The sequence below is a fragment of the Anser brachyrhynchus genome, assembly GCF_964034855.1.
Source record: "Anser brachyrhynchus genome assembly, chromosome: 13".
Lineage (NCBI taxonomy): Eukaryota > Metazoa > Chordata > Aves > Anseriformes > Anatidae > Anser > Anser brachyrhynchus.
In genome coordinates, this window is record NC_137708.1 from 8,227,511 (window position 1) to 8,255,057 (window position 27,547).

The 27,547-nt window shown below is 46.9% G+C and overlaps 1 long non-coding RNA gene across 3 annotated transcripts in view; it reads left to right on the plus strand.

Annotated features, from left to right (window-relative positions):
• LOC308176927 overlaps positions 1-22,979 on the plus strand; it is a 44,186-nt gene extending 21,207 nt beyond the window's left edge. For all 3 annotated transcript variants that reach the window (XR_013938736.1, XR_013938737.1, XR_013938738.1), the window contains 2 exons: positions 1,982-15,761; positions 17,841-22,979. This is a non-coding gene — a long non-coding RNA (uncharacterized lncRNA). The remainder of the gene's footprint in view (positions 1-1,981; positions 15,762-17,840) is intronic.
• Positions 22,980-27,547: the final 4,568 nt, after the last annotated feature.

The following is a 27,547-nucleotide window of genomic DNA, read 5'->3' on the forward strand; positions in this document are numbered from 1 at the left end:
GAACTGAGCATTCAGCAAGAATCTTCTCAGGTTTGTGGCTATAAAATGATGCATTGAGAGTTACTGCCAAGAAAAGACAGGAAAATTAAAGCTTTTAGTATAACTAATAAAAATTGCTTGAATCACAACCAATTTCTCCTGCAGCTTTAGGTAGCACATGGCACAAGTCTATCCTGGATAAAATGTAAGAGATTCTGAATTATCAAGTTACATTTTTTGAGACATAGTTAGGAAGCTTTTTGAAACATCATAACATAACTGCTTTTATTGAAATTTCATTTGAGACCAAACATATTTGAATACTAAGCAGTGCATATTATGGTGAATTTCAGTGTGGATATTAGACACCAGCAGAAACAAAAAAAAACCAAAAAGCATATTTTGGGTAATATTGTAAAATAATTAAATGGAATTCAAAAACATCTCAAATAACTTGCGTTATAATGCATATGTTTACGTCATCTCAACTTGTATTATAATGCATATGTTTACATCACCTTACCGTGACTACCCTTGAGATTCAAAGCTGTGCTTACCTGAGATAGGATATCTTAATTACATCTGGAACAGTATTTAGGAAAGCAGAATGTTGGATAGGAAGCTAAGATACAGAAAATAAATATATTATTTTACTGCATACTGTTGCTGTTCTTAATCTGATTGCTGCAGATGTTTGAACAGACGCTCTGAAGGTCAGGGAGCTACGCGTATGGATGGACACCATTCATCTCTAGGTCTTCCAGTCCATAAGAGCTCAAGCTCACTGTGTGGTTGTACCTACTGCATCTTCCCTGAGAGAGCTGCTTGGAGAATTATGTTTTGCAAATCATCTGAAAAACAAATGCAACCCCAGGACAAGCACATTTCCTAGAGTTACGGGGGCCCTGAAAACTTTTTACAAGGTGGATGAGTTTTCTTGCACACCTTTCCCCGACACCTAGGAAATCAGCTTGAACTTTCCATTGTACTGTGCCATCCTGTCAGCTTTTCAAATACTTGAAAACAAAACCAGCGTGGGTTTACGAGATGGTTTACTCTGTCTTTGGGATTGGCACTGGGGTGTTGTACCACACGCTGCTCTACTACCAGCTGGTTAATCTCTCATCCTCCTCCAAATGCATTCATGTAACAGCTCTCCCCATTGTATTCTTCTACTAAAACATGATTCAGACTCTCTCTGAAAACCAGCTGTTCACTCTGGCAATTCCTGCTGCTAATCAATGTTTCATTAGTTACAAGGTGTTTGTGGTTTTGTTTGTTTGTTTGTTTGTTTTTTTGTCTGGACTTAGTCTATCACTTTTGAGTCCTATCAGAAGTTACATTAAAACTCAGATATATTTTTGTCGACAAACCCACCAAATTTTTTTTTTAACTGGAAATGGGCTGGAGAAGCAGTTTTGATTGGGAAAGCATCCTTCACCTGACGCTATCAAATGAGAGTTGTGAAGAGCTGGGCTGTTGTGCAGGTTCCCAGACTTCCCAGTACACAGAGAGGTTTGGTACTGTATGTTATGAAGGGGGTTGTACTGGTTGTTTGACACAGGTGTCCAAAGGAGCAGTAGAGATAGCTGCACTCCATCCTCCTGGAGAAAAACCCAGCCAAAGCTTTTGACGGGGTTAATGGAAGAGGAAATGTCTTCTGTTGCTCTTCCACAGGTGTATAAATTGCACAGGAAAGCAATTACAGCTCTTCGTACTAGTAGCTTAAATTTATTTTGATTTTCATCAGATCAACTAATATAAAATATATTTCTGAGATATGCAATAAAGAATGTTAGTTAATATAATACACAGATTTAAAATGAGATTATAGAATTAATATTTAAAATGTTAAAAATTTAATTTTAATATTTAAAATTTAAATAAGTTGTTTAGAATGTATTTTATATGTGCCTTTCTTGTGTGTGGTGGTGTTTTGTCCTGTATATATATAATATCTCATGGAAATGTGTGACAGATATGCTATTATTTTCTGTTTCAGCCTCAACATTTACTTAGTCAAGGATGGAATTAACAGCTTGATAGAATGAAGGACCTCCAACTTGCATCAAGTAGTGAGTGATTGTTCTGTGTTGAGCTAAGGCCAAACCTACAAATATTTACTGAAATAATCCTTCCCTCTCAGCTTTCTTTCATTGTGTTAAATGGGAGCACTGAATGAAACAGAAATTAACCATAGTTAGCCCCAAAGTTCATTTTTCATTTTGATTTTACTGGTCTAGTGGTAACTCACCATTCTGGCATTACATGCAGCCAATATTTCAGCATTCCAGCGGCTGATAGAGAAATTGGTTTAATTTAGTTCTGGTAAATTAGAAACACCTTCCATTTCCAAGGTAACAAGAAATCTGAACAATAAGAACAAAGGTGTCTTTTGGACATGGAACACTTCTCAGGGGTTATTTTTTCTGTTTCCAGGTGCCTTCCTTTTGGTCTTGGAAAAATCAGCATCGCAACTTGAGAACAGAGGGTTGAATTCTTTGAAGGGGAGGGAGTATATGGGAGCCATAAAATATCTTAAAAATACTCTATCTTGTTTTCCAGGGAAGATTTAGACAGCTGTGGTATATATTTCAGTACAAAAAAGCATTCAATTGCGAACTGCAATATTTATGTTGGGAAACACATCCTGCTCTTGTCTTCTGTAAGCAAAATGTCTTTATTCTGATGCACACTTTAAGAGAAAGAGAGAGAGAGAGCATCACGGATGCTTCTGCCTGCCTCATGAGAATTTGGCTAAAAAGGGAAAATGAGAACATGAGGCAATCCCCTGACAAGTGCCATGAACCTTTTCTGAATCAGATTTTTTCAAGTTTCGCAAATCAAATTTTTTTTTTTTTCAATAGGAAACTAAACAGAACTCCAACACTTGCTTACAGATAATACACTTTTAATGGGACATATTACATTGGGAAATACCTAATTTTCTATCTTTATAGGATGTAATCAGTCTTACTCCCAAAGCACAGAAGACAGATGCTGCACCACAGGGTCCAGCGCTTAGCATCGATAAACAAGTCAGGTGTCTTATCTCAGCCTCCAGTATCCCTGAACGACTCTCCTCCATTCCAGCCCATCTCACTCCCAATACAACCTCATGTTTGATCACTTCCCCATCTCATACAGCCCCACTCCAAGACTTCTCCAGCTTCGTGCAGAGTTTTTCACCCAGTAGCTGCTGTTGCTCTCACTAGGACCTTTAAAACTACTTCAGACTACTTAAACATGGAGGCAGGAGGGGAGATCAACCTCCAGCTTTCTTCCGTTACAGTACTGATTTTATTCAGGGCATGATAATGTAAAGCCACAAATTCCAGCAATTAGACACTGGGCTGTATCTTCTCTGTAAAGAGTCATCTTGTAATAGAAACATGTATAAAAACTGGAACAACAATGCAGGAATATTAAAAAGATATAGTTTTAAAGCCAACAATACTTAGTATAAATAATTTTATTTTACGAAGGAGAGACACATTTATAAGAAATGTGCGTATTTCCTTCATGAAAAATTCCAAAGATGGACTTTGGAAAACTGTTAAGTTTCCTAACAGATATTCAGTTTTCATTAGTCTTTTTGAAAGAGTAAAGGGTCCCTAAGAGCTCTGATTTAACTGGAAGAAAATATAACAATTTTGAGTGTTTCTCAATAAAATTGCAAATACCTAGTAAAGCCCTTTTAAAAAGACACTAGTGAATTAATTAAAAAAAAATCTAACTATAGCTAGATATTAAAATAATGTTGGATTTTTGTTGTGTGGTGATCCTTAATTATTTCAATGCTAAGAGGTATTCCAGGACTAATTCTGTGACTTTATGAGCAGATATTTGTTAATGTTTGGATATTCTAACAATTTATTTAATGATATCTTCTTTCCTCAACTTTAATCTTAACTACATTTTACCAAAGCATGCAACTTAAGTTCTGCTGCACAAAATACCCTCCATGCCTTAACAAACTTTAGGGTCCTTTAACTGCCTTTTTATACAGAATTTTAGGCTGGGAGGAACAAAAGGATGCACTTTTCACGACCCTGGAACCCTGTGACCACTGGGAAATCAAAAGGGTGGTGACACGAAGGAAAACTATTGTCCACAAAAATAAGCTCTTCAAGGGGCACCAGGAATGCACAATAAAATCCCAGTTTCCTTTGTGTAGCTGTTTATGCCTATGTCTTGCATCATCCAAAAGCTCAATAAAAGATCTAAACTAAAAAGGAATCTGGGTTTCTAAGAAAAATCCATATTCTCCACAAAAAAAAAAAAAAACTATGTGAAAAAGAATCTTTTAAGAATTCATTATCTATTCACATATTAAATATGTAACTCTGAGGCAAAGAAAATCCTTTTGCCTGCTCTTTGGGAATCAGAGAGGGAGATTTAAAAAGTTATTCTAGCAAATAGGAGCAGATGGGAAAATAACCTGATTTGTCAGGACTGGAGGATTTAGAGATTTTGTTGCCTTCTAACTCTATCTTTACTAGAAAATAGGAGCATGTAAGAGTTCAATTAGAGATCTACTAAAATCTATTTTGACCTGAAAATATTTCAAGTAAAAAGAAAAAAAAAAGGAAAAAAAAAAGATGACTGGTCCTAAATTCTTAATTAAGCAAAGCTGCTATTGAAGCTAGGAGCCTTTTTGTCCTTCGAGGACTGCAAAACATGGAAAAATAGCCATACCTTGCAAACAAAAAATAAAGACAAATAAAACTATGTGTGAGTTTTGCATGATAGTCTCTCAAAATAAACTATTATGTCATATATTGTTATACAAAATAAAAAAAATGTTATTGTTGTTAAAGTCTTTTTCAAAGACTTTTTCTAATTCAATTTGAAATCAGTGGAGAGAAAAAATTCCATTGACTTTATTAGACTTTGTATCAGAGCATTGCCTGGTAATTTATGCAAAACATAATTATTATTTTTTCTAAAAAAAAATCTTTTAATATAAATATGTAAAGGGAAAATATGCAGTTAGGACACTTGTTTGTGTATAAATATTACTCAGAGATTTGCATAGCAAAATTAAAGTGCTGTGCTTGCAGAGCAACTTGAGACAATGAAAATGGTCAAATACTATTTGTAAGCAGAAGTCAAATCAACTGATTTTTCTCTTAGAGACTTGAAAAAAAACATAAGCAAAAGCATATTTTGAGAAAAAAATACAGTTCAAATGTCTGTAGTTTTAAGTCTACATTTATATAAGGAAAATGGAGAAGTAACTTCTTTAAAAAATATATTTTTTTTCAAATTGTATAAATTAGTAATCAAAATGATTGTGAAATTTTATTTCTGGTGAACAATGCCAAAAGGATTGATAAATTTTATGGTGGTCATTGTTACAGACATATGTAAAATCATAATTTTAATCAAAGGCAATTAAACTGTCCTGAAAGCAATAATTTCTGAGTTGCTGATGCACGTGATCTTTTTAACTATTATATTTTGTTGTAGATTTTATAGTAAGAATACATTATACAATGCTTCTAAAACTGATTATGCAAAAGCTGGAACAAGCAGCACAATAAGGGACTGCAGTCTAATAGGCATTCCAAAAACTTAGTAAAAAGCCCAAACCTACAAGTGACCTCTTGAGCCCTGAGGCACATCACACAGACTACAACATTTTGGAGACAAACTGTACTTATTCCTGGTCATGTTTTCAACCAATTTGTGAAGTGATTTAATATATCCAAAAAAGTAGAAAATAAATTTGTATAGGATTTTGTGTAATATTGTAATGACAAGTAAAGAAAAGTTTAAGAATCGAAACAGTCTTAAAGGCTGATGTATTTTTGCACATTTAATCAAGGCTTGATGTTACAAATGTCCAAAAGGGATTTTAAAGACAAACAGACCTCAAGGGAAAAAATCATGTTAGAATTCATTTTATTCTCAATGAATGTTTAGCCTTCATAAAGGTTTGTTCTTTCTGGTTAATGCTGAGAAGAACAATTTATCTTCTAGGCAAGCCAAGCACCATCAAAAAATTCAGTGAGCCAGTAGTGGTGATCAACATTTTTTAATGCAGCACTCCTCAGGAGGAATGTAAAAGAATAGGATCTATCGAAATGAGTCATTTAGAAAGGAAAGGAAATGTCTACTTAAATCCAAATAAACAAAACAGAAAGGCATATTGTTTTAATGCTATATTTTACAGTATGTGTAAGACGCAATATCACTGATACAATCAATGTTTAAATTATACAGAGGTTCATGTGCAAAATCTTGCTGTAGAATCTGCATTTCTGTTTTACATGGAAATGCACGGTAAATTACATATATATATATACGTACTGAGTGTACTCTTGTAATTTGTCTTTAAACTTCTTAAGTTTAACAGTTTTTAAGCAGAACAGCCAAAATCTACTGGAGAAGTACATGGCAGAAAAATATACTTTAAATCACTAAACAGAGATCTTTTTGCTGCCTTTTTATACAAAATTCTGGGTCCATTATAACAAAAGGATGCACTTTGCACGACCTTGAGAGCCTGTGACCATTGGGAAATCAAAAGGGTAGTGACACTGAGGAAAACTATTGTCCAGAAAAATAAGCCTCTCCAAGGGGCACCAAGAATCCACAATAAAATCCCTGTTTCCAAGAAAATTCAGGCATTTCCATCAAAAAAGACTGGTAAGATAAATAGAATGTCCTCATAAGCCACAGATTCTTAATAATACAAAATGTCTAAGTCCATGGTAAACAAAGCCCCAACGAAAACTAACATCTACTAACTCAGGCTTCTCAAGACCTAGGTCATGACCTAGCGCCGTGTCACAAGGTACCTCAAATGCATTTCTTAGCTGAAATTGCATGGAGCTTGTTTTGTATAATATATATTTCGGAGTTTCACTCCTGTGCAGAGCTCATAGAACTGCTACAGATATCTTCTGGGTGACAAATATGATTTCAGTGCTAATAATTGTTGCTGCCATTATCTTTTAAGAATTTCAGTTTACATGAGGCCACATGCTGATCTGAATGAAACCCTATCATGCTAGTTGCTTTCTTGCTATCTGCCCTTAAATTTTGTGCCTTTTTGTTTTTCCTCAGGTTTTTCAATTAATCCATTTTGAAGCTTTACAGAATCAGTAGCTAATGCATTTTGATATATTTAATACAAACCTTTAATTCTTCAATTACTTTTTTTTTTTCTTGAATTCTCTTCAGTTTTTTTCTAGTGATAGCATGGGAGAAGAATATTTGTGACAGATTCAAATGTCAGAGTGTTATATTTTGTGAAAATTAAATGTAGCTGCAATGATGAAGTAGTTTGGAGAATGTCTGGTTTGATCTTGAGCCATGCTTGTAGTAGTAACTTCCTCTTTTTCTACCTCAATCCTGTAGGAGGCAGAAGTCAACAAATCTCTCGCTATCTTACATGGCATGAAGGCATTTTTGTTACTGAATGCCATGTCTTTGCTAATCAGTACTGGCAAGAATTAATTGAACAGGGAAAGTTATACCTACCAATATTTTTAGTTGATAAATACTTTTTTAAGCCTCATCCTGCAAATATTTACATGCACAAGTAACTTTACCCACGTAAATAAAGCTACATGCATGTTTAGGTGCTTGCAGAATTTGCCTATAGTTTCCATGACAATCTGAGGAAAATAATGTATAATTTTTCTGTAAGATTTAACTAAAGGACATATGTAATAGGAGGACTTGGGAACTAGATGACTTATTTATTAACTCAATTTAAGTGTAAATTCTCAAGGGTTATGGCCTCCAAGAATTTCTGTACATTGGCTGTAATTTTAACTTTTATCCTTGCAAACAACGGTGTGGAACATTATTAAAGGGATGGTGTGATGAGTCAGTTTCAGGGGCTGAATCACAAGAATTTGAATGTTTTCACTTATTTTTGCAAAGCCGACAGCTCTGAAATGTAAACTGCAAATTTGCCTCAACTAGTTGCATATGGCTCATGTTTAAGCAGACGATAATTTAACGTAATTAGGTGCACAGTAAACTGTTCTCAAACACTAACAAAATTTGGTGTCTTGAGATACAAAATTTACATGAAAAACTGCCTTTTATCCACACCAATTCCATGTACTCTGTCCTATTCTGATTAATGAAATTGCATCGCAGGAAAAAGTTAATAGTTTTCATTTATACAGCCGGAGTGAAGTCATGCAAGCATAGGGAAGGCGCTGTCTTTCCACGGCCAACAACCTGAAGTTCTGAAAAAAGCGACCGTGGCAGGTTTTTTCGCGGAGGAGTCTTGCAAATCTGCTGGAGCAGGGGCTGGTTTTGTACCCCCCGCTAGAAGGGGAGCGGGGAGATCGCGCTGCCGGCGCGGGGGGCACTGCATCCGCCTGCCTATCGCGGTGGCCGGCGGCCAAGCTTATCGGCTGTGCACAGGAGCTGTCGCTGCGGTGCCGGGTCCCGGAGTGCCACCGCGGAGATGCTGCGAGCCCTCGCCGCAGCCGGCTGGCAAAGCCGGAGGCAAAACTCCATCCCCTTCCCCGACACCTGGGCTCCCGTGGCAGCCCGCACCCCCGGGCTGGGGACTCCGCAGCCCCTGCCTTCGCCCCAGACGTCCCCCTCTCCCCCTCCGTTGCTTGAAGCGGGTGGGTGTTATTCAGGGTTTGGAGAGCCTTTCCGTTTCTTGCTCGGCGATGTACTTCGACCTGTTTGCAGCTTGGGGGCAGAGCCAGGCTGGCTGGTGCTGGCAGCGGGGAAAAGCTGCTTTCTGGAGTTTCTCGCAGCTGAGACCGTTTCTTGCGGGGGAATTCCAGCCTCCTCTCCTCCCCTAGACATTTTGTCACTGCGTTCTGGTAAAGAGCTCCCCTCCTAGAAAGTTTTTTTAAAAAAATTATTATTTTTCGGGACCATCTCGAATATTTGCATGTGAACTCCAGCATTTATCCACCCTTAGCCTCATTTCCAGGCTCGCTGGATCTGTGGACTTCATCCCTCAAGAAAGCACCTTTTCCCACCGGCTCAGCTAGACTGCACATTCTTCCTTGTGCTAGGGCTCGTTTACCTCTTATCATGTTTTTCCTTTAGAGCAGAAAATTTGGGGCACAGAGTAACAGGATCATCCTTTAAGTATGCACATCCAAAAATGTGTTACGCTACTGTCAATACGTTCTCAGTAAGGACCTCGAGCATGCACAATACATTCCCTGAAAAAAAGCCTTGCCTCAGGATGACAGGTGAGGTTGTTACGCCTCTAGCCATAGCTCTGGGAACATACAGCAGGTTTAAGCTGTTTTTATGCCCTTCTAATCCTGAGCTGCTCTGCAGGCTGGACTAGACCCCAGCGTTATGTAGTCAGCCTGAGGTCTCAACCAACGTGTCTTAGCTACGCTGTGAGCTAAGCTCTTCCCTGAATTTCCACAGTGCTACTGCAAGAGGCAACAGGCTCTCTGAGCGACAACTTTGAGTGCTGCTCCGCTCCTGCACAAACGTTTGGAATGGAAATCACTGAAGGGAAACTTTGAGAAGCTACATAATGAAATGCCTCTCCCAAATGGATGTAAAAAGTACTCTGCACCACCCTACTCTGAGGAGCTCAGCCTAATTGACAAGATTTTGAATGTAATGGCTACATACACCGATTTCTGTCGAGGATGTCTGCTGTTGTGCAGTCAGTGCTCCTGAAGACATGCTGATTGTCAGAGCCCTTGAAGAATGACGGGCTCTGATCTTGCACAGAGCAACAGGGCCTCAGGGATGCTCTGGGTGCTGATGGTACCATGCGAAGCAGGTGCACCTGGCAGTTTCAGATGTTTATAAAGGCTGCCCAGCATCGATGGAAGTTTTGTACATTAAACAGACAACCTGAGAGCTTCTGTCTGCACTGTGCTAATATTTATTCAGAGGGAGAGAGAGAGGGAGAGAAGAAAGAGAAAGAAGAATCTTAGCAGTGCATGTTGCACACAACTGTAGGAATTCAATGTCGGAAAAAAGTACCAGTTGTTTTTTTGACTGTGCATGATTATACAATGTGTGTGCATGCTGCCAGGTTTCTCACATGTTCAAATATCTGTACCTCTGCCTCCTTTCAGAGGCTGGCTGTCAGAAACCGTTCTCAGAATCTAGCATTAGCTTGACCTCCTAGAGTGTATATAAGCTGACCAACTGGGGCAAGGTGAATGTGTTCCCTTTACCTGAGAAGGAGCTTCTGGATAGAGAACAACATTTAGACTTCATGACACAGTGGGAAGAGGAAGACAAGCTTTGGGTCTTGGGGTCTTCTCGTCAGGTCCTTACATCAAACATTGATAATATATGTAGATAGCAAATAAAAACATAGCCAATATCACATCACATCCTACAGTAAGAGAGTAACAAAGCTCAAATATATATATATAAATTTTATGTGTAACCTATAGTCAAACAGTAATTTATCGACTCATTTCTAAAATGTCACGTGGCGTAAAGGAAGTATATTTTGGAAGTACATGTCTCATCTAGAAATGACTTGAGCATACTTTTAAGTTTACGCACTGTGAAGAAGTTTAAACTTGCACTATTCTGCTCCACTGACTCGAAGGAGGAGTTAAGCGTGCACACAGAATTCTGTGCAGGACTGGGACCAAAGTCTGCCCTGACCTTGCCCACTAGCCTTGGAGTAGGCTGAATAATCAGTAGGACTGCTCATGTCTGTGAGCTGCCCAGTGCATGTATAAAGTGTCACATCAGTCTCGGTGTAACCTGCCGTTGTAACTCATTTTGATGGAAAGATGATTGCTCATCAAGACAGAGTTCTCATGGACTGCAAATTTATACAGCCCCCATTTAAGCTATTTACAGAGCTTTAAGGGCCTGAGCACTTACTGAGAAATGTAGCTCATCGTGGGTAATATTTTCTCTCTCTAATGTCAATATTAATTCTTATGAAAATTAAGATTTATACAAAATCTAGACAGCTCACAAGATATTCTGATTGCCGGCTGTGGAGAAATAAAATATATTAAGCAATTTACAAAAGGGGAAGTTGTGCACTGTTACAAAATAGAAAACTGTACTTTGTAATTAATATGCAGGGCTATGCGCATGGCATAAAATGTCATTAGAGGTGCAAATAATCAAAATATCAGTGATATTTGGCAAAATTGGGAACCTGCCTGGGAAGAATACATACATTTGGAGTGAAACAAAGTAAAGAAACAGTAATACAACAAAAACCTTTTGATGAGAAAGGTGAGTCTCAAACCACAGGGAGTTTAACAAAATAATATGGGAAGGTATAATCCATGAATTTACCGAAATGGCAGAAGAATATGTATCTGAGGATGTATGTGTTTAACAAGACTAAGCCTATCTATTGAGAATCCGAAAGAGAAAATACATGGCCAGATTGGCTGTGAATTCAAAACTCTTGTCTTCAAAGAATTGATTTTGATGTGAAAAAAAAGCAAAACCTGTTACTGAGAAGCATTTTCAATATAGCAGTTCAACATTATATTGGGCCCTATCCTGTGAACACAACCTGGGTCATTTACTCATGCAAGTAACTGACTTTCCAGTAGACAACTTATATCCAAATTTCAGGCTTTAACCCATGTGAAACCAGAACGAATACATGAAGAACTCAGTACTGTGAAAGGGTGAGTTTCTTTAACTTCCCCTGATCTCAGTGAAAGTGGAAGCAACTCACAGAATCAAGATCTATAGAAATTGCATAAAAGAGTTGGAGAGAAATTGAATTTCAGCCTGGATTGGAAAGCTAAATGCAGAATTTAACATATTTACATATCTACTGAACTATGGAAATAAATATCAGACGGAGCTTTTATTCTTTATATTTACATTTTGATTTAATAAACATGTCTATAATGAGTTGTCAAAGAGCTCTTAAAAAGACAGCTTTGAGACATTAGTATGCGGCAATCCTTTAAAGCATATCAGATATACATAAAATGTTACATTATTTATCACAGCAATCAATACTGTAATAGAAAAAATAATAGAATTAAACAAACTCCACGTCATTTCTATATATTTGTTTCCCAATGCAAATAATTTGCCATTTTATATGTAGATTGGCCTTATTTAGGAGTGGGTTTAGTGGTTTTATAAACATGTTTCACATAACAAAAATGCAGAGTAACTTAAGTTAGCCATAGCTTATTTTTCTATTTTAAAGGCTCACAGATGAAGTACAATAAATAGAAAGGTGAATGTCAGTTTCAAATCTGTTTTACTAAGACAATGACAAAGGTGTGAAATTTTTTGCAATAAAACCTTTTTCTACTATCAGTTATTTTTCATACAGAAGTGCAAATACATAGAGATTATTCAGAAAATAAACTTGAGTTAAATTTTTCATTGACACTGAGGAAAAATTTGAATCATAACCTCCAAGTATTTCTTTTTCGTCTGTCCTCAAAAGAATAATTTTCATTCAACCTATTTTTCAGCTGAATGCTTTAAAACAAAGACAGTTTAGCAGGAAATGAGGTGTAATCCACAGTTATATGAACAATCCAAAGTGTGCAGAACACAAAATTAAGACAAATCTTTACGGAAATCTACTCCTGCAAAGATTTACCAAACTTGTGACAGTGTGAGCGTTCTCAGAAAAAGTTAGCCATCACTGTAGGATCAGGAGAGTAACTCTGTGGCTAATGATTAAAGTACTTTCTCTTAAATATTCCTTTTGTTTGTTTCTTTCTTTCTTTCTTTTTAAGATGACCTGTTCTGTGTGAACATTCTCTTCCAAAATTATGAAATATTACATCTGAGAGACTCCAGACTTGTCTGTAAAATGATTTCTGGGTACTGATTTCATTCTGTTGTTTTGCAACTTTAGTGGAATTCCTTCTTAAGACTTTCAAATATTCCTAGAGTTTTGAAAAATAACTTAGATTTTATCAATCTGTCAGAAGTCTCTCCATACATCAACTCATATGTATCTTTGAATAGTTTGTTCTGAAAAATAATTTTCTGTTTCACAAAGATGCATCCCTCTTGTTTCTGATTTTCATTTCTTTTCTTTCATGCATCCAGATAGCTCTGCACAATTCACTGAGCTTTCCTCTGCATGAAAAAAGGTCAGACAATAGTTCTAATTCTTGAAGGAAACAGAAGTGGAAGAGGCAGTCCAAGGCAATCCCTGACCATAGCTGTTAAAGAGCATGAATGAATCAGGAACCATAATGAGATAGAACAGAATTATCTGCAACACCGAGAAGAAAAGTGCAACGAAGGAAACAGAAATATCTTCTCGGCAAGTATGCATGTACATGATTCAATTAGAGAAAAAAAATCCAAATTCTTGCATATACGTAGAGTAAAAGAGCGAGCAATGTAATTTCACCATAAATTTTTAAAGTGATTTTCAAGAAAACATTTCTTCTCTCTGTCCCTATATAGAAATACCTCACTTAGTCTTCGTAATGTTCCTCCTAACCTGGAACAAAATCTTACCCCAAGAAGTAACGCGTTATACAAGCGCTACCTTATAAGCTGTAAATCATGTGCATTTGAAAAGACCATCAACAAAGTGCAGAACTTTCTGCAGATGAATACTTTAGCTAGACAATATCCTTTAAAATATTAAGAAATGTTCCAGCACTTTTTTTCTTTTGACTATTGCTTTTTTTAGCAACTGTTGTATTTGCAGACCCCAAGACTCCCTTCCAAGATACACAAAAATACAAGTCAAAGGTCAGCAGGAGGATGTAAAAATACCGTTTAATCTTATCTGTGTAACACTTCATGTAGACTTATTTCACCATCTTCAGACTCTATTTGTTGAAAGACTACTTTATTTCTACACCAACAGAAAAGAGATAATCAATTTGCACCATGTGTTGAGTAAAAGCTGCTACACTTATACATAACTTTACTCTTTATATAACATTTGAGTAATAGTTACGATCCAACGTTGCATATTAAGCAATCAAAAATATCAAAGCATACGATTCCTTTCTTATATAAGGAAGTTTCCTAGTACTGTGACGCGTTTCATGCTTATTTGCTACAAGTTTTTAAAAAGTTTTCTTTTACAGAGTTAGACCTGGAATCTCTTTTATTTGGGAATGTTTTCCATGCTGTTGTGCATACACGAGTTTCTGGAACATTTGTATTTTTCATTGCATGTGAATGCTCTACGCTATTTCTGCGGAGGCACTGATAGCAGGTTTACACACCCATGCTAAATTATTGACTTTAATGTTGAGCTTTGTTTTCTGTTTTGTCGTTCTCGACTCGGGACTTCAGGAAGGTACTTTGGCTAACGAGGGCAAAATTTAAATTTTGAATCTTCCCGAGCCCTCCGTCACACAAAATGTCCCCGCAGCTCCAAACCAGAAGTCGGTGAATTCGATACCCGGAGACACCACACCACAAAAGTTCGCCAAGACCGATCCGAACGGAGCGTTTCCAGTGATGACGAAGGAACGGCTGGCTGTTTCTGGAAGAAATAATGAAGTAGCCTCCGAAATACTTGTGCCTGCAGAGAGCCCTCCCATCTTGTCGAGGAGCGCTTTTGACATGGTCGCTTTGTTTTAGGCCTCACGCACACGGGCGCGCGGGGAGAGAGGTCGGGCAGCTCCCCGAAAACGTGGAAGAACTCGGCTGCGGAATTTCAAAAAAAAAAAAAAAAAGAAAAAGAAAAAGAAATTAAACAGCAGTAAATACAGGCGGGACAAAAGCCCCTTTCTCGCCGCGTACCGAACGCGGTGCTGATAGATTACTGCCCGGTTTCCATGGGGACCTTTTTGTTCCAACTTCAGATAGCAGCGAGCGGGGCCGCACCAGGCACCTCCGGGAGCTGCCGCCGGACCCAGCGGCCGGGGGTGGCGGCGGTGTGGGGCGAGAAGCGGGCCCGGGCCGTTGGCTATCGATCTCTAGGCGCCTTTTATTTCCCCAGAGATGGTTACCTCTAAGCCCTGAGGCACGGCGGCCGCTGGCAGGGCACAATTAGCGCATTTTTAGCATTCCAGCGAGGGCCGCCCGCCAAGGCAGGCCGACCCCTCTCCCCGGCCTGCCAGGGCGCGGGTCCCCCCCACACACACCTCAGGGCCGGGGTCCCCCCGGGTCCCCCCCGTCCCCGAGCGGGCCCCTCGGGGTCGCCCCGCCGGGGCGAGGCGCGGGGGAGCCGGGCAGGGCGGGCGGCGCCGCCGGGGGGCTACCACGGCCCGGGCCCCGCCGCCGCTTAGGCCACGCTAGGCCGGGCCGGGCCCGCGGCCGCAGCCTCGGGGGCTTTTCGCCCCAAAACGGCCGAGCGGGGCCACGGCCGCGGGCCCTCGGTGCCGGGGAGCCACGCGTGGCCGCGGGGAGGACACCCGGCCTCGGGGGGGGGGCTCAGGCGAAGGGAAGGGAGCAGCCCTCAGCTGCAACCCCCGGGGGAGCGGCCCCCGCCGGGCGAGGGGCACCCCTCGGCCGCGGAGCGGAGCTCCCCGAAAAGCGGGGCCACGTGCGCGGCCGCACCGGCCCGGCACCCGCGGGCGGCCCCGAGCCCCGCAGCTTCGGCCCCCGGCCGGCCGGGTGCGGGGGGGGGGGGACGGGGGGGGACGGGACGCGGCGCCCCGCAGCCCCCGGGGCGGGAGGAAGAGGAGGCCGGGGCCGCCCGGCTGCCATTGGCCGGGGAGCGGCGGCTGCAGCTGCAGGACACAATTAATTATGCTAATGGCGTGGGGAGCGGATGTACTTTTTTCCCCCCTTTATTCCTCTCTCTTTTTTTTGGCTGGTCGGTGCGGGAGGGAGCCGCCCTGGGCTGGGATCACATGATATTGTCTTCGCGCCACTTTCGTAAAACCCTTTTTATTCCAGGGCTCTGCTCGGGCTAAAAGGTACCGTGTTTATCTTTCTGCTTTCTGCCCCTTTCCTTCCCCGCTCTTTTTCCTCTCCCTCCGCGGACCCCCGGCGCGGACCCGGGGGGTGCCCCCCGCGTTCGCGCGTTTTGCTTTTATTATTTTGATTTTAGTCTTTTTTTCTTTTTTTTTTTTCCTCCCTTTTCTTCTTTTCTTTCCCCTCCTCGCGCGGCTCCCGCGCCCGGGCAGCGCCGCTCTGGGTGCCCGCGGCGGGGGGGGGGCGGCAAGCAGCGGGGCCCGGTCGCCCCGGCCCCAACACCGACCCCGGCCCGGCGGCAGCACCGGTGGGGGCGCGGGCGGCCGCCACCCACCTGTAGGAGTGCTCGGGGCTCTCCCCACCGCCCGCCCGGGCCCGCGCCTCCCGCGGCCGCCGGTACCGCCGGGTGCCCCCCTCCCGGTTCCCCCCCCCGGTGCTCGGTCCTCCAACAATAGACGGGGCCGCGGCGGGAGGGCGAAACTTGGGGGGGGGGTCCCCGGGGGGCTGCGGCGTTACGGGCCGGGCGCCCCGCGCGGGTCGTGCCCTCCCCCCCTCTTTACCCGCCCCCCCCCTCCCGGTGCCGTTCTCCCGCGCCCCGGTTCCGAGGGGGGGGGGTGCGCGCGCGCGCCGCCCCCGCGTGGCCGGTGCGTGGGGGGAGGGGGCCGCGCGCGGCGAGCACATGGCGGCAAGGAGTAGTGGAGGGAGGGTGGGGGGGGGCGGGTCGGCGGGGCGCATGCGCGGCGCGCGGGGGGCGCTGGGGCTTGTAGTGCGCGGCCGGGCGGGAGGCGGCGCGCGGGAGGGCGGGCGGGGAGGGGAGGAGGGAAGGGGGGGGGGGGGAGCGAGCTGAGCGCGCGCGCGCGCGCGGAGGGGGCGGGCGGGAGCCGGACCACGCGCTCGGTGCAGCCGCCGTCGGGGCGCCGCGATCGGCTCCGCTCCGCGCCCGGCCGGCGGCGGCGGCGGCCCCGCCGCGCTCAGGCAAGCCCCGGGGGTGGCGGGGCCGGCAGGGGAACGGGGGCGGGAGGGAGGGAGGGAGGGGGAGCCGCGGCGGGAGGCGGCCGGGCTGCCCCCGTCGGGCCGGGACAAAGGGGCCGCGGGCGGCCGCGCGGAGCAGCCGTCGGGGCGAGTTACCGGCGGGCCCCGGCCCCCGCTTTTCTCCCGGTGTCCAAATTGGGGGGGGGGCTGCGGGGGGTGGGGGGGGTGCCGCTCGCTGGCTGCCCGGGGTGGGGGGTGGGGGGGGGCCTCGAGGCGGGGGGGGGGGGGGCGGCGGGCGGGCGGGCGGCTTGGCGCGTTTTTGGGGCTTTGAATGGAGGACTGCATTTCCCACAGTGCTCCGGGCGGCGCTTTAATCGCCGCGCGCGGCCCCCGGACGGGGCGGGCGGCACGTGGCGGGGCGAGCCCCCACCGCCGGCACGGGGGGGCCGAGGGGCGGGGGGGGGGGGCCGCGGCCCCCCCCCGAGGGAAGGAGGCCGCGTGCACGTGGCGGCCGCCCCCCCACCCCCGGCCCCGAGCAGCGCCGGGCCGGTACCGGCGGGGAGTACCCGCCCGGCCCCCCCCCCCCCCCTCGAGCAAAACCCCGGAGCCCCGCAGGGAGCCGGGTTTGGGGCACCGGGTGGGGGGGGGGGGGTCCCGGTGCCTCGGAGCATCCCTGGGCGGCCCCTTCTGAGCCGGGGTTTGACAGCGTGGCTGCGGAGGGAGATTTGAAATGCCCCCCCCCAGCTCCCACGAGGAGCGCCCGGCGCTTTGTGCGGCCCCACGGCAGCGTCTGGAGCACGCAGACCCCGCGGAGCTCGCCCTGCGCCGTCGGGTGAAGCCCCCGGGGGAAGGTCGGGGAGCGGGGCTCCCGTGCCGGGCAGGGCGTCGGCATGTTTTGGTGGAAGCGGCGGAGGAAGCCATTTTCACCGTAATTTCAGTGGGAATTAGCCGCAAGCTCTGCCTCCCTTGGTGTGCTCTCTGCCTGACTGCGGTCCCAAAAGTTCGAACCGGTCTCCGCCATCTGTGCTTCCCTAAGAAAAGCTCTACTAAATCGAGTAGCAAATCCATACGTGTCATGCAACATTAATGTTGGTCTTCTCTCTTGGCAGGTACCGCCGGCTCCTGTGCTTCAGTCAAGACACTTCTGCGATGCCTGCGCTGAAACGAGAAGACCTTTTAAGTGGAAGAGTTCCTATCTGTTGATGGGCCTTGAGTTGTGCAAAAGTGCTTACAGTGCAGGTAGAGTTTAGGATCTACTGCAGTATAAGCACTTCTGGCATTACTGTGGCGATTCAGTGACGGTAGCAGGGCACAGACGTAACCGGGACTGTTGTTTTGCTGCGTTACAAACGGTTCTTGTGTTAAGGTGCATCTAGTGCAGTTAGTGAAGTAGCGTAGAATCTACTGCCCTAAATGCTCCTTCTGGCACAAGCTGCTGCCTGCGCGTCCAAAACCACGCATCCATCTGGCTTAGCTCAGCAATTACAATTTTAGGTAAAGCATTTGTTCGCTGAAGGCAATTGCTCAGGAAATAGTTTTGTCCTAGCAGTATCAAAGTGCTCATAGTGCAGGTAGCTTTGAATCGGACCTACTGTAATGTGGGCACTTACAGTACTGCTAGATAAAGTGCATCTTAGCTAGTGGCAGTTTCTGGAGAAGATGGTACTGATTACAGTCAGTTTTGCAGGTTTGCATCCCAGCTTACTAAAATTGCTGTGCAAATCCATGCAAAACTGACTGTGGTGGTGGTGAATCTGTGGTGAATAATGGGTTTTGAAGCTTTCTGGTTTTTCCGTCAAGATCTGAAGATGCCTTGCGCTGGTTTCTCCATGGGTGGGGATTTGTTGCATTACTTGTAGCTATGTGTAGAGTATTGCACTTGTCCCGGCCTGTGGAGGAAAGGAGGACTTGTCTTCAGGCTGCGCTGCTTAACGTTTGCCAGTTTGGTAAGCTTTGTTTTGCTGTTGTCGGGTGGATCACGATGCAATTTTGATTAGTTTAGTAGGAGAAAAATTGCACGGTATCCATCTGTAAACCGCAAGACCTTCATCGCTGACAACATAGCTTTTGTCAGTAATCAATTCTCACAGCAGTCTGTAGTAATGTGCATAATGGCTTGCTGGTGACTCCACAGCTTAAAGGGATGGGAAGAGAGAAAACTTCTCCAGATAATAAGGTTTGTCTATCATTTGAAAAGGAGGGGGGGAATCCCTGGACAGTTGCAGTGGTCCAGGGAAGGGTGTTTGGGGAGTGTTTTTGTAAGAACATGTAAATTACTATGGTGTACTAAATAAAAAGATTTTTAAATAAAACTTGTATAATAACCTGTCTCAGTCCAGTGTGGTTGCAGTAGACAAGTAACAAAGATATGGGAGATGCTTTTTGCTGGCTTCTCAGGGCATCCTCAAGTGAATTGTCCTGAAGCAATAGTCACACTCCAGCCCCCCCACACCCTTTTTTTCTTTTTTCTCTTTGCCTTTGCCCGGGTGCGCCTTGAAGCCAGGAGCGGAGCTGCAGCTTGCCTCGAAGCACTGCTCCTGAGAAGGGGGAGACCTTGGTTTGTCCCAGCTTCAGAGGCTGCCAAAAAGCCACGAGCCGCTCACGGGGAGCAGGTTGGATGTAGCAGCCTGAACTCTGCTGCTCTGTGGGGCTGTTGCTGCTGGGGCAAGCAGCGAGGTCTGGATGCTGGCAGGTCAAGGAGGGGTGCTGGGGGTGGGTATGTCCTCTGGTGGTGCGTTTGGGAGGGGAGGGCTGTGCTGCTGAAATCAAGGCTGTGCTGGAGTGTGCGGAATGGTTTTGGGGGTTCATCTTTCAACAGGTACCTTGGAGTGTCCTGGGGAGAGGGTTGATGTCCACAAGCTGGGTTTTCTTCTGCCTTGTTATAAATATGTTCACATGTTGTGGGAGAGTTGTGGATTTTTTTTTTCTTTGAGATGATCTGGAACGACAGAACTGGCAGCACCAATGAGTTGGTAACCTCCTTCCGTACTGAAATACCTTGATCTAAGGGGATTGTTTTGCTGGCTTGGCTTTGTTTGTGGCCAGTGCAGCCGGTAGCTTGGGGACGGGGTTGTTGCACGTGGCAGGGACTGGCCGCAGGACTTGGGGAGCAGCAGCTGGGTGTGGAAGCCCTGGCAGCCCAGAAGCTCTTGAATTTCCAGGAGAAGAAATCAGTTGCGGAGGGGAGGTTTGGAGCAGAGCAGCCCCTGCTTAGTGTAGGTGCCATCGCAGAGCTCCTGCGAGGGTTTCCTTGCACCTGGTGGTGCTGGGTGGTTTTATACACCAGAATCTAATCTGAGGCCGAGTTGTAATCTTCCTTGTGCTTCAGAGAGCTGTAATCTGGACCTCAAATCCCCGTGCAGACGGAAGGAAAAGATGTTCCCCGAGTGTAGAGCCGTTCTTGTTGCTCCACTTGTTGACAGTGAGGGAAAATGGCTTGGAGCGTGTGCTGACTGTGATTCACTCCAGCGCATCGTACCCCAGCCGGGCGAAAAGCGTCGGGCTGTGCTCATGCAAGGAACGAAACTGAGGTTTGTTACTGCATTAATGCGCTCTTGGGAGGCGCTCCAGGGTACGTCGCAGCGGTGTGCCGCCTTTGTGTTGCTAGTGCCCGGGCAGTGCCCAGCACTCTCGTGCTGCAGCGTGCTGACCCAGGTCCTGCATGGGCACACGGGTGCTTTTTGGGTGAACTGGGCTCACACCGGCAGAGATGCGGTGTGCTCAGTACAGCCTATGCTTGATAAAAGAGCTGGCGTGGGGACTGCGGGGCAGCGGGGGACATGCACGGTGTCTCGTGCTGTGTCGGTGCCAGAGCTCCAGATGGGCACCGAAAAAAAACCCAGGGTCTCTTTGATGGCTTCGGCAGCAGCCGGCGAGTTACCTGGGTAAGGGGGGTGCTCGTTGCTGCTGCCTGATGCTGCTTGTGACAGCTATTTATTAACAGCGTAGGTGTTTGCTTCTTCGACAAGCATCCACCCGATCTGTTCTGAATGACAAGCCTGCCGTTTGCGATTTGCGTGGTTTGTGTGAAGTTTGCCGCTCAAATCGCTGAAATTTAGACGAGGCGAGCAGAACGTTTCCGCAGCTGTACGCTGGCTCGGGCACCGGGAGGAAGTGGGATCCTCTGCTCTGCCGGGAGCAGCCCCTGCACGCCGGCACCCGCAGGCAGCGAGCTGCCTCATTGCTGGGCTCTGCCGCTCGGCCACCGCGGGCAGCGCCAGCCAGGGAGGTGGCAAGGAGGGCCGACCCTCAGGACATCCGCATTGCAGGTTTGGAAGCCAAATGCGTGCCGCTGGTATCACCTAAGGCTGCTGGGGACGATCATGCTGCGAGCAGGGGCTGCAGAGGGTTTACGCGACGGCACGAGCGTGGCCGCAACGATGGGCTGCGGGCGTGGGCGTTTGGGCAGCGCCCCAATGCTTTGCTGCAGCGAAGGAGGGAAGTGGTGAAACCTCCCCCGGCCACACGTGTGCTGCTGCTGCTGCCCCGGAGCCAGCACAGGGTTGCCGCGCTGCTTTTCGGACGGGTTTGTTTATTTTTCTCCACGAGAAGCGTTGCGGCCATGCGGGCATCGGTGCTGAAGGGCCGAGGCCGTCCGGGAGCTGTCGCCGCGGCTATTTCTGGGAGCGGGACGTCAGGCGGGAGTTGGCACCGGCCGCTTTTTACTGGAAGTTTATAAATAGGTATGGGCGCACGCAGGCGCGAGGGCTGCTCGTGGAAAGAGACAGCTCTCGATCTGGAAACTTCAGAGGGCTTCTAACATCCGAGTGCCGGCTCTGTTTTCGCAGAGTGGGAATATTTCGTATTATTTCAGTCTCCTTCCTGCCGCTCAACGTTTTCTGTTATTTAATATGTGAGCGGTTATTCCCAGCTCTAATCAGTGTTTATCTAGCGGAGCATCCCGTGGGTACTTGTCGTTTCTCTTAAAGGAAGCGTATTAAAATCATTCTTAATACCTCTGAAATACCACTTGTTTTTAAAGTACCTTCTGCAGCTGGGGGTCTGGCTGAGAAAGCGATTGCGTCGCCTCCGTCCTCGGTCCCCTCCCCAACTGCGCTTCTCTCCGGTATCGAATCACCGGCGGCGGAGCACCACGGCGGCACGCTTCGCTCGCTGACTTTCTGCATCCACCCATTGATTTAAGTTACCGTACTCCTGCGGTCAGTATTCCGGCTGGCACTGGCGGATCAGAAGTTGACAGTTATTTGGCTAATTCTCTTTTCCCGTTGGAAGCATCGATTGTGAAGGCATGTTTCATTCGCTGAAGGATTTTATGAAATCTGGGGATTGGCAGCACAGAGCCAAAGAAAAAAAAAAAGGAAACCACCAGTGCTCCTTTTACATATAATAGTAAAAAAAAAAAAAAAAAAAAGTCATATAGAAGAGGAAATTACCATTTAGTTACTCTGGTGATACGGAGCCGGAGTGAAGCGATTTATTTATTTTTAATGGAAATAGGCTCTTTGGTGCAAAGTGCCATTCTTGCGCTGTTCTCTGCTGGCGGAGGCACCAAGTCTGGCTCCCAAGTAGGTCCCCTGGAGCAATAGCAAATGGCTGGCAGGACGGATTGAGAAGTTGAAAGAAGTAACAAATCTCTTGGGACTTCAAAGGGCACGCTTTGTTGGCCCGCCTGTCTGCTCGGAGCCTCATTGCAGCAATGAAGATGAAATTGGGATCTTCCTGCCCTAAAAACCCAGCCCCCTTCCCCCCTCCGGAGCTGGACAACTCCTTGTTTGTTAGCAGCGTTCGCTCCTTCCAGCACCCGTGCTGATGCTCATCAGCGCTGTGTTAACAAAAGCGTATTTCCTACGTAGCACCAGCTCGCAGGATGTCCACTCGTATCCATTTTTAGTGGGCGCTTAAATCCCTGCAAGTGGCCTGAACGTTGCAGCCCGTGTCCGTGCTGGGGCTGGACGCGGGTGCCGGGTGGTAGCGGTCCTTTGGGTGCCAGCTGGTGAAGGTGGGAGGTCGCCCCTTGGTGCTGCTCACCGTGGTCTGCCTGTGGGACTGGCCAAAATAGCCTTTCCTTTTCCTTTTTTTTTTTTTTTTTCCCCCTCCCTCTCTCCTTTTAATTAAAAGGGTCTTTTGCACTGATTGAAGTTTTCTGGTTTGACTGATGAAAAATCTGGATTTGTGCTGATATGGAGTAAAAAGGATACAGAACAACAGGAAAAGAATTTAGTCTTTGCCCTTTATTTGGGCTTATGCAAAACCCTAAGTCTTTGTTTTGCTCAAAAAAAAAAAAGGAGCAGTTTCTACCATAATGTTTGTGACTATGAAAGCCTTGTAAATCAGGTGAAGAACGCTGCATCTAAACACTAGGGTTCAATCAAGAGTAACGTATGAAAGAGCTTAATTTATTGATTAAAAAAATATAAAATCTCTTTATCATGTTCAGTATGGAAAGTAGCTGAAAGGAGTGCGAGATGGCTACTCACCCTCTGTTTTGGGGAGATTTCATCTGAAAACAAAAAGGCAGTTTTATTGCTTCTTCTGGAAATGTGCTTGTACTTCCACAATTATTTAATTTCGGTCCCCTAGAAACAACCTTGTTAAATGTTCATCTCCAAAGTACAAGTCTTGTTCAGTGTGTTACCTGCAGTAAAAGCCTTGCCTAACTCTGAAGAAATTAAATATAAAGCTGGCGGAGTCGGGGCTGTATCGGGAGAGCGCATTTTTTCCACCAACAGGCCTGCGTGGAAGCAGCGGGGAAGGTAAGGACGTTGCTTGCCGTTGCCACCTGCCTGTGCAACTTTATTAACGCAGTAAATGCCGCAAAACAGCATCGCGCTAACTCCTGGTATCGCACTGACGCAGCCCAGCCGATGGGCCATTCCCAGGGCAGCAGTGCGTGGTAAACAGACCCGTTCAGAATTATTTTTATGTACCAAAACCCTCTTTTACCCACTTGCGCCGCGCTCTCCAACTAAAACACGGGCCTGGCTTGTTTTAGGAGGTGATGACAGGCAGATAAAATGGAATTAGAGCCTCCGCTCGGGTGCAGGCAGGGTTGCAGAGCTGCCTTTAATAGTTTCTTTCCTGGGCATTTTGTGTTGCGATGCTGTTCCAGCTGCTGGAAGGTTGTTGGCCAGAGACAGGGATTATCTGGCCCCTGAGCTTCTCTGGTGTGCAATTAGACCTGTGTGAGCATCCTGCAGGCAGCTGCTCGTGCAGCCTTCCCGAGGCATCCCCAGGAAGCATTGCCCATCGGACCTGCACTGCTAAAAACCTGCTGCTGCCAGGGTAGAAAGTGGGTATTAGGGTGAAACTCCCCTGCTGCTGCATTTTCAGGCTGTAAAAAAAAAAAAAAAAAAAAAAAAGAGTGCCATCTAGACTAATGCTATTGCATTCCCCCCCCATTATTTCATTTCCCCCCTCATTTTTTAGTGGGCTGTCACCACTCGGTGTTTCCGTGGATGCTCCAAAGCTGCGAGAGTGCGATGGAGATGGGACGGGTTGTTGGTGCTTGGATGTGCCGGCTGCCATCAAGGAGCTTCGCAAGCAGGAGGGTAAAGCGAGGGGATTTGGGAGGGGTGGGAAGATGCCACCTCTGCGGCTCTGCGTCAGCCCACGGTGCTCCTCTTGGCGTGACAGCGTGGGGACCCTCCTGTCCCTGCTGGTCCTGGGGTTAGGTGCTCTGCACCTGGGTTTCTCGCCTCCTCGTCCAGCTGCAGGGCCGTCTCTGGGTTTTTCCACAGGGCCGAGATGCTCTTCGCTACCAGAACCAGACCCGCTTTGCTTACGTCCTACCCAACGCCTGGGGTCCCACCGTGCAGACGCGCAAGCTGTCGGTGCCACGCGTGGGCATGTTACCTCGAGGGGTTCCTAGGGGTGGGAGCTGCTGTGATGCGCCCTGCTCGCGTGTCAAGGGATTGTGTTCGAGCGTCTTGGTGCTCATGTCGGGGCTGGCTGTACAGGCTGTATCACTCCTGGCCCTGCAGCATCTCCGAGTTACTGTCCCAGCTGCTGAAATGCAGCTGGTGCACTCTGCTCCTCGATACTGCAGCCTGGCCTCGCAGTGCTTGCTCCTACCTTGCACTGTCTGGCCCCGTCCTGCTGCGCTGCTGCGTCTTGCCTCAGCTGCGGCTGTTCTGCGCGCTGCTCTGAAAGATTCGTTCACATTCACTGACAGCAAAAAGATTTGGTTGGGTGGGGACTGTGCTGCCGTGGGAGGCTTCTCGCATCTGTTACTTCTGGATCATGTTGATTCTGGGTAAAGCTTTTATCGCCTGTCATGATAAGCAAAGGCTGTTCCGTGAGTCTGCCCAGAAGCCTCTGCCTGTGACAGGAGCGTGGCTGCTTCCCTGAGCCAAGTCTGCGCTCCCGTGGACAGCGTTACGAAAAGTGTCTGGTAAAAAAAATACCTCAAGTTCTGCCCTTACGCTGAACATGAATGGGGCTTTCCCCCGTTTTGGGTGCTGGAGCCGCAGCGCTCTGCCACTTCCGAGGGTTTGCCTCGACTCTGTGCGGCCTTCCCCGGGCCGGTGCTGTGGGGCTGGGGCCGTGGGGCTGTGGCTCTGCCGTGGGCATGGGACGGGTGCTATGGCCCCAGTGCCGTGCTGGGCACCCAAGGGCTCTTCTGGGATGTTAGAGAGAAGGGTTCTGCGCAGGTGGGAGGGGAAACAGGCACAGAAATGAGCGAGGGAAAGCTTTGTGCTGAAGGTGATGGGGCTGTGACTTTCACCAAGGGGCAGCTGCCCGTGGCCGGTTGGTGCTCGTGGTCCCCTGTCCAGCACGCTTGCTGCACAGTTTTATTCCAAAATCTTCGGTTTCCTCATTTTCCATTCGCCACATGAGGGCAGGCTGTTTCTAAATAAAATACAGCGAGAAATCCTCTCCAGCTCGCAGAGCTGGTCGTCTCCAGCCCATTTCTCTCTTGCCTGGGGAGGGCCGGGCACCTCCACCCGTCCGGGTTTCAGCTCTCACAGCTCCAGGCTGCTGCAGCAGGCGGGGAAGAAGGTGCCTGGGTGTGCAAAATCAATCCAAGCATCGCAATCACCCCTGCTCGAGGAAGTTCGTCAGTGTAGCAAATCATATGCACGGTTTTAAGACTCACGGCCTTAAAGCCAATGCGAGGATGCTTGGGGTGCTGAAGGGAGATGCTGGAGGCTTTGTGGTGAGTGCCCTGGGCAGGCGAAGCACGAGGGGCTGTGAGGAAACTCCTTCGCACTGATCCTCTCCAAACCCTTCCTCACTTGCGTGAACAACGTGCTTCACTCTCACAGGCAGCTTGAGTGGGCAGACAGCGATTTATGGGGCTGAGAAAGTCCTCCTGTTCATGATTCAGTGTTAGAGCAGCAAATAGCTGTTAACATATTATTAGAAGTGGCAGAATAACAAGAAAGGAGGATAAAGCCCAAGCCCAGCAGTGGAGTGATTGCTGGTAGGGAAAAGACTACCAGTTATTAATTTTAAAATGCCAGAAATGTCATAGTGACTGCAATAAAACACATGTCCCTATCAGTTATCTTGGGAACGATTCAGCCAGGAGATACAGTGTGAAACTCCCTCAGTGGGATGTATCCTGCTCGCCAAGGGTACAAATAAATCTTCTGCCTTTCGCAGGTTTTTCAAAACTTCACTTGATAGGGGTGTGAAGGTGAAATATTTGTCCCTTTGCAAACAGCTCGTTGCTGCCTCCAGCACAGAGTGAAGCCACAGGAACAAGGTCTGCAATAGGTTTGGTTTTGGTTTTTCTTTTGGTCTGTTAGTAAGTGCAACCCTTGTAGTTGTCAGCTGCTGAGAAACCGTCCTTCCCCAAACCCTGTGGGGCTGCATGCGCTGTTCGCTCCAAACCCAAGCAGATTGTCCCCTTGGTAGGCTCCCTTTTCCTCTCAATTCACTTCTCACTCCTGTGCGAGGTGTTTGGGACAACACCGTGGCTACCAGTTTAAATATTTTGCTACTGTCTTCAACCCGGTTGAGCCATTGCAGTTTTGTGGGAGAAATGTGCCCTGTAAGCTGGGAAGGGGATGGAACAAACAAGCGGCAGGGTCACCCTGTGCTCGCTCGTCCTCATTTAATCTGACCTCCTCGAGCCTGGGTCTCCCCGCAGTTATACCAGTGTGAGCCCTGACGTGAGCTGCCTAAATCCCGGGATTGAGGCCGCGGGAGCTGGGGGGATGCTGGTGCCGATGGGGCAGGAGGGCAGCCGCCGGTGCTGTGCTGACTGACGGCAACTTTCTTCTCTCTCTGTGTGTTTTCCAAAAAAAGGTGTTTTTTTTTTTTTTTTTTTTTTTTTTTCCCTTCCAGAGGGACTTAAGTAATTGCTACTGAACTGCTGGGCTTCTACCAGGAGGGGAAGAGGTTTGTTTTCTCCTTGCCTTTTTCTTGACATTGTGCATGACGAGTGGAAGCGCAGAGCCACGCTGGGCAGGGAGGTGGGCAGGGGGTCCCACCATTATCCTGCTAACAACAAGGCAGAAAAACAAGTGATGTTCTGCAGGGTGCTGCGAGCTCTTGAGATGAAGTCTTGAATCCCTTTTAGGTCGCCCTGCTCTGTGACCCTGGCAGTCCCGGTACCCAGACTGGGCCCAGCCCAACAGTACCTTGTTCTGTGGGCAGTTTGCCACCAGTGGGTGCTGGCAGCTGGGAGCTGGGCAGAGAAAAGTCCTTCCCCTTCTTGGCCACTCTGGTAGCAGGAGGTTAAAACAGCACTTCAAAGGAAAGCTCCCTCTGCCCCAAAATCCTGGCCACCCCATCACATGGAGCACTGATTTGAAAATCTGCTGTTATTGCAGTGAGTCGGCCCCTTGCTAAACATGTAATCATGAACCAGCAGGCACAGAAATAAGCTAGGTGGATGAGAAAGAACGGA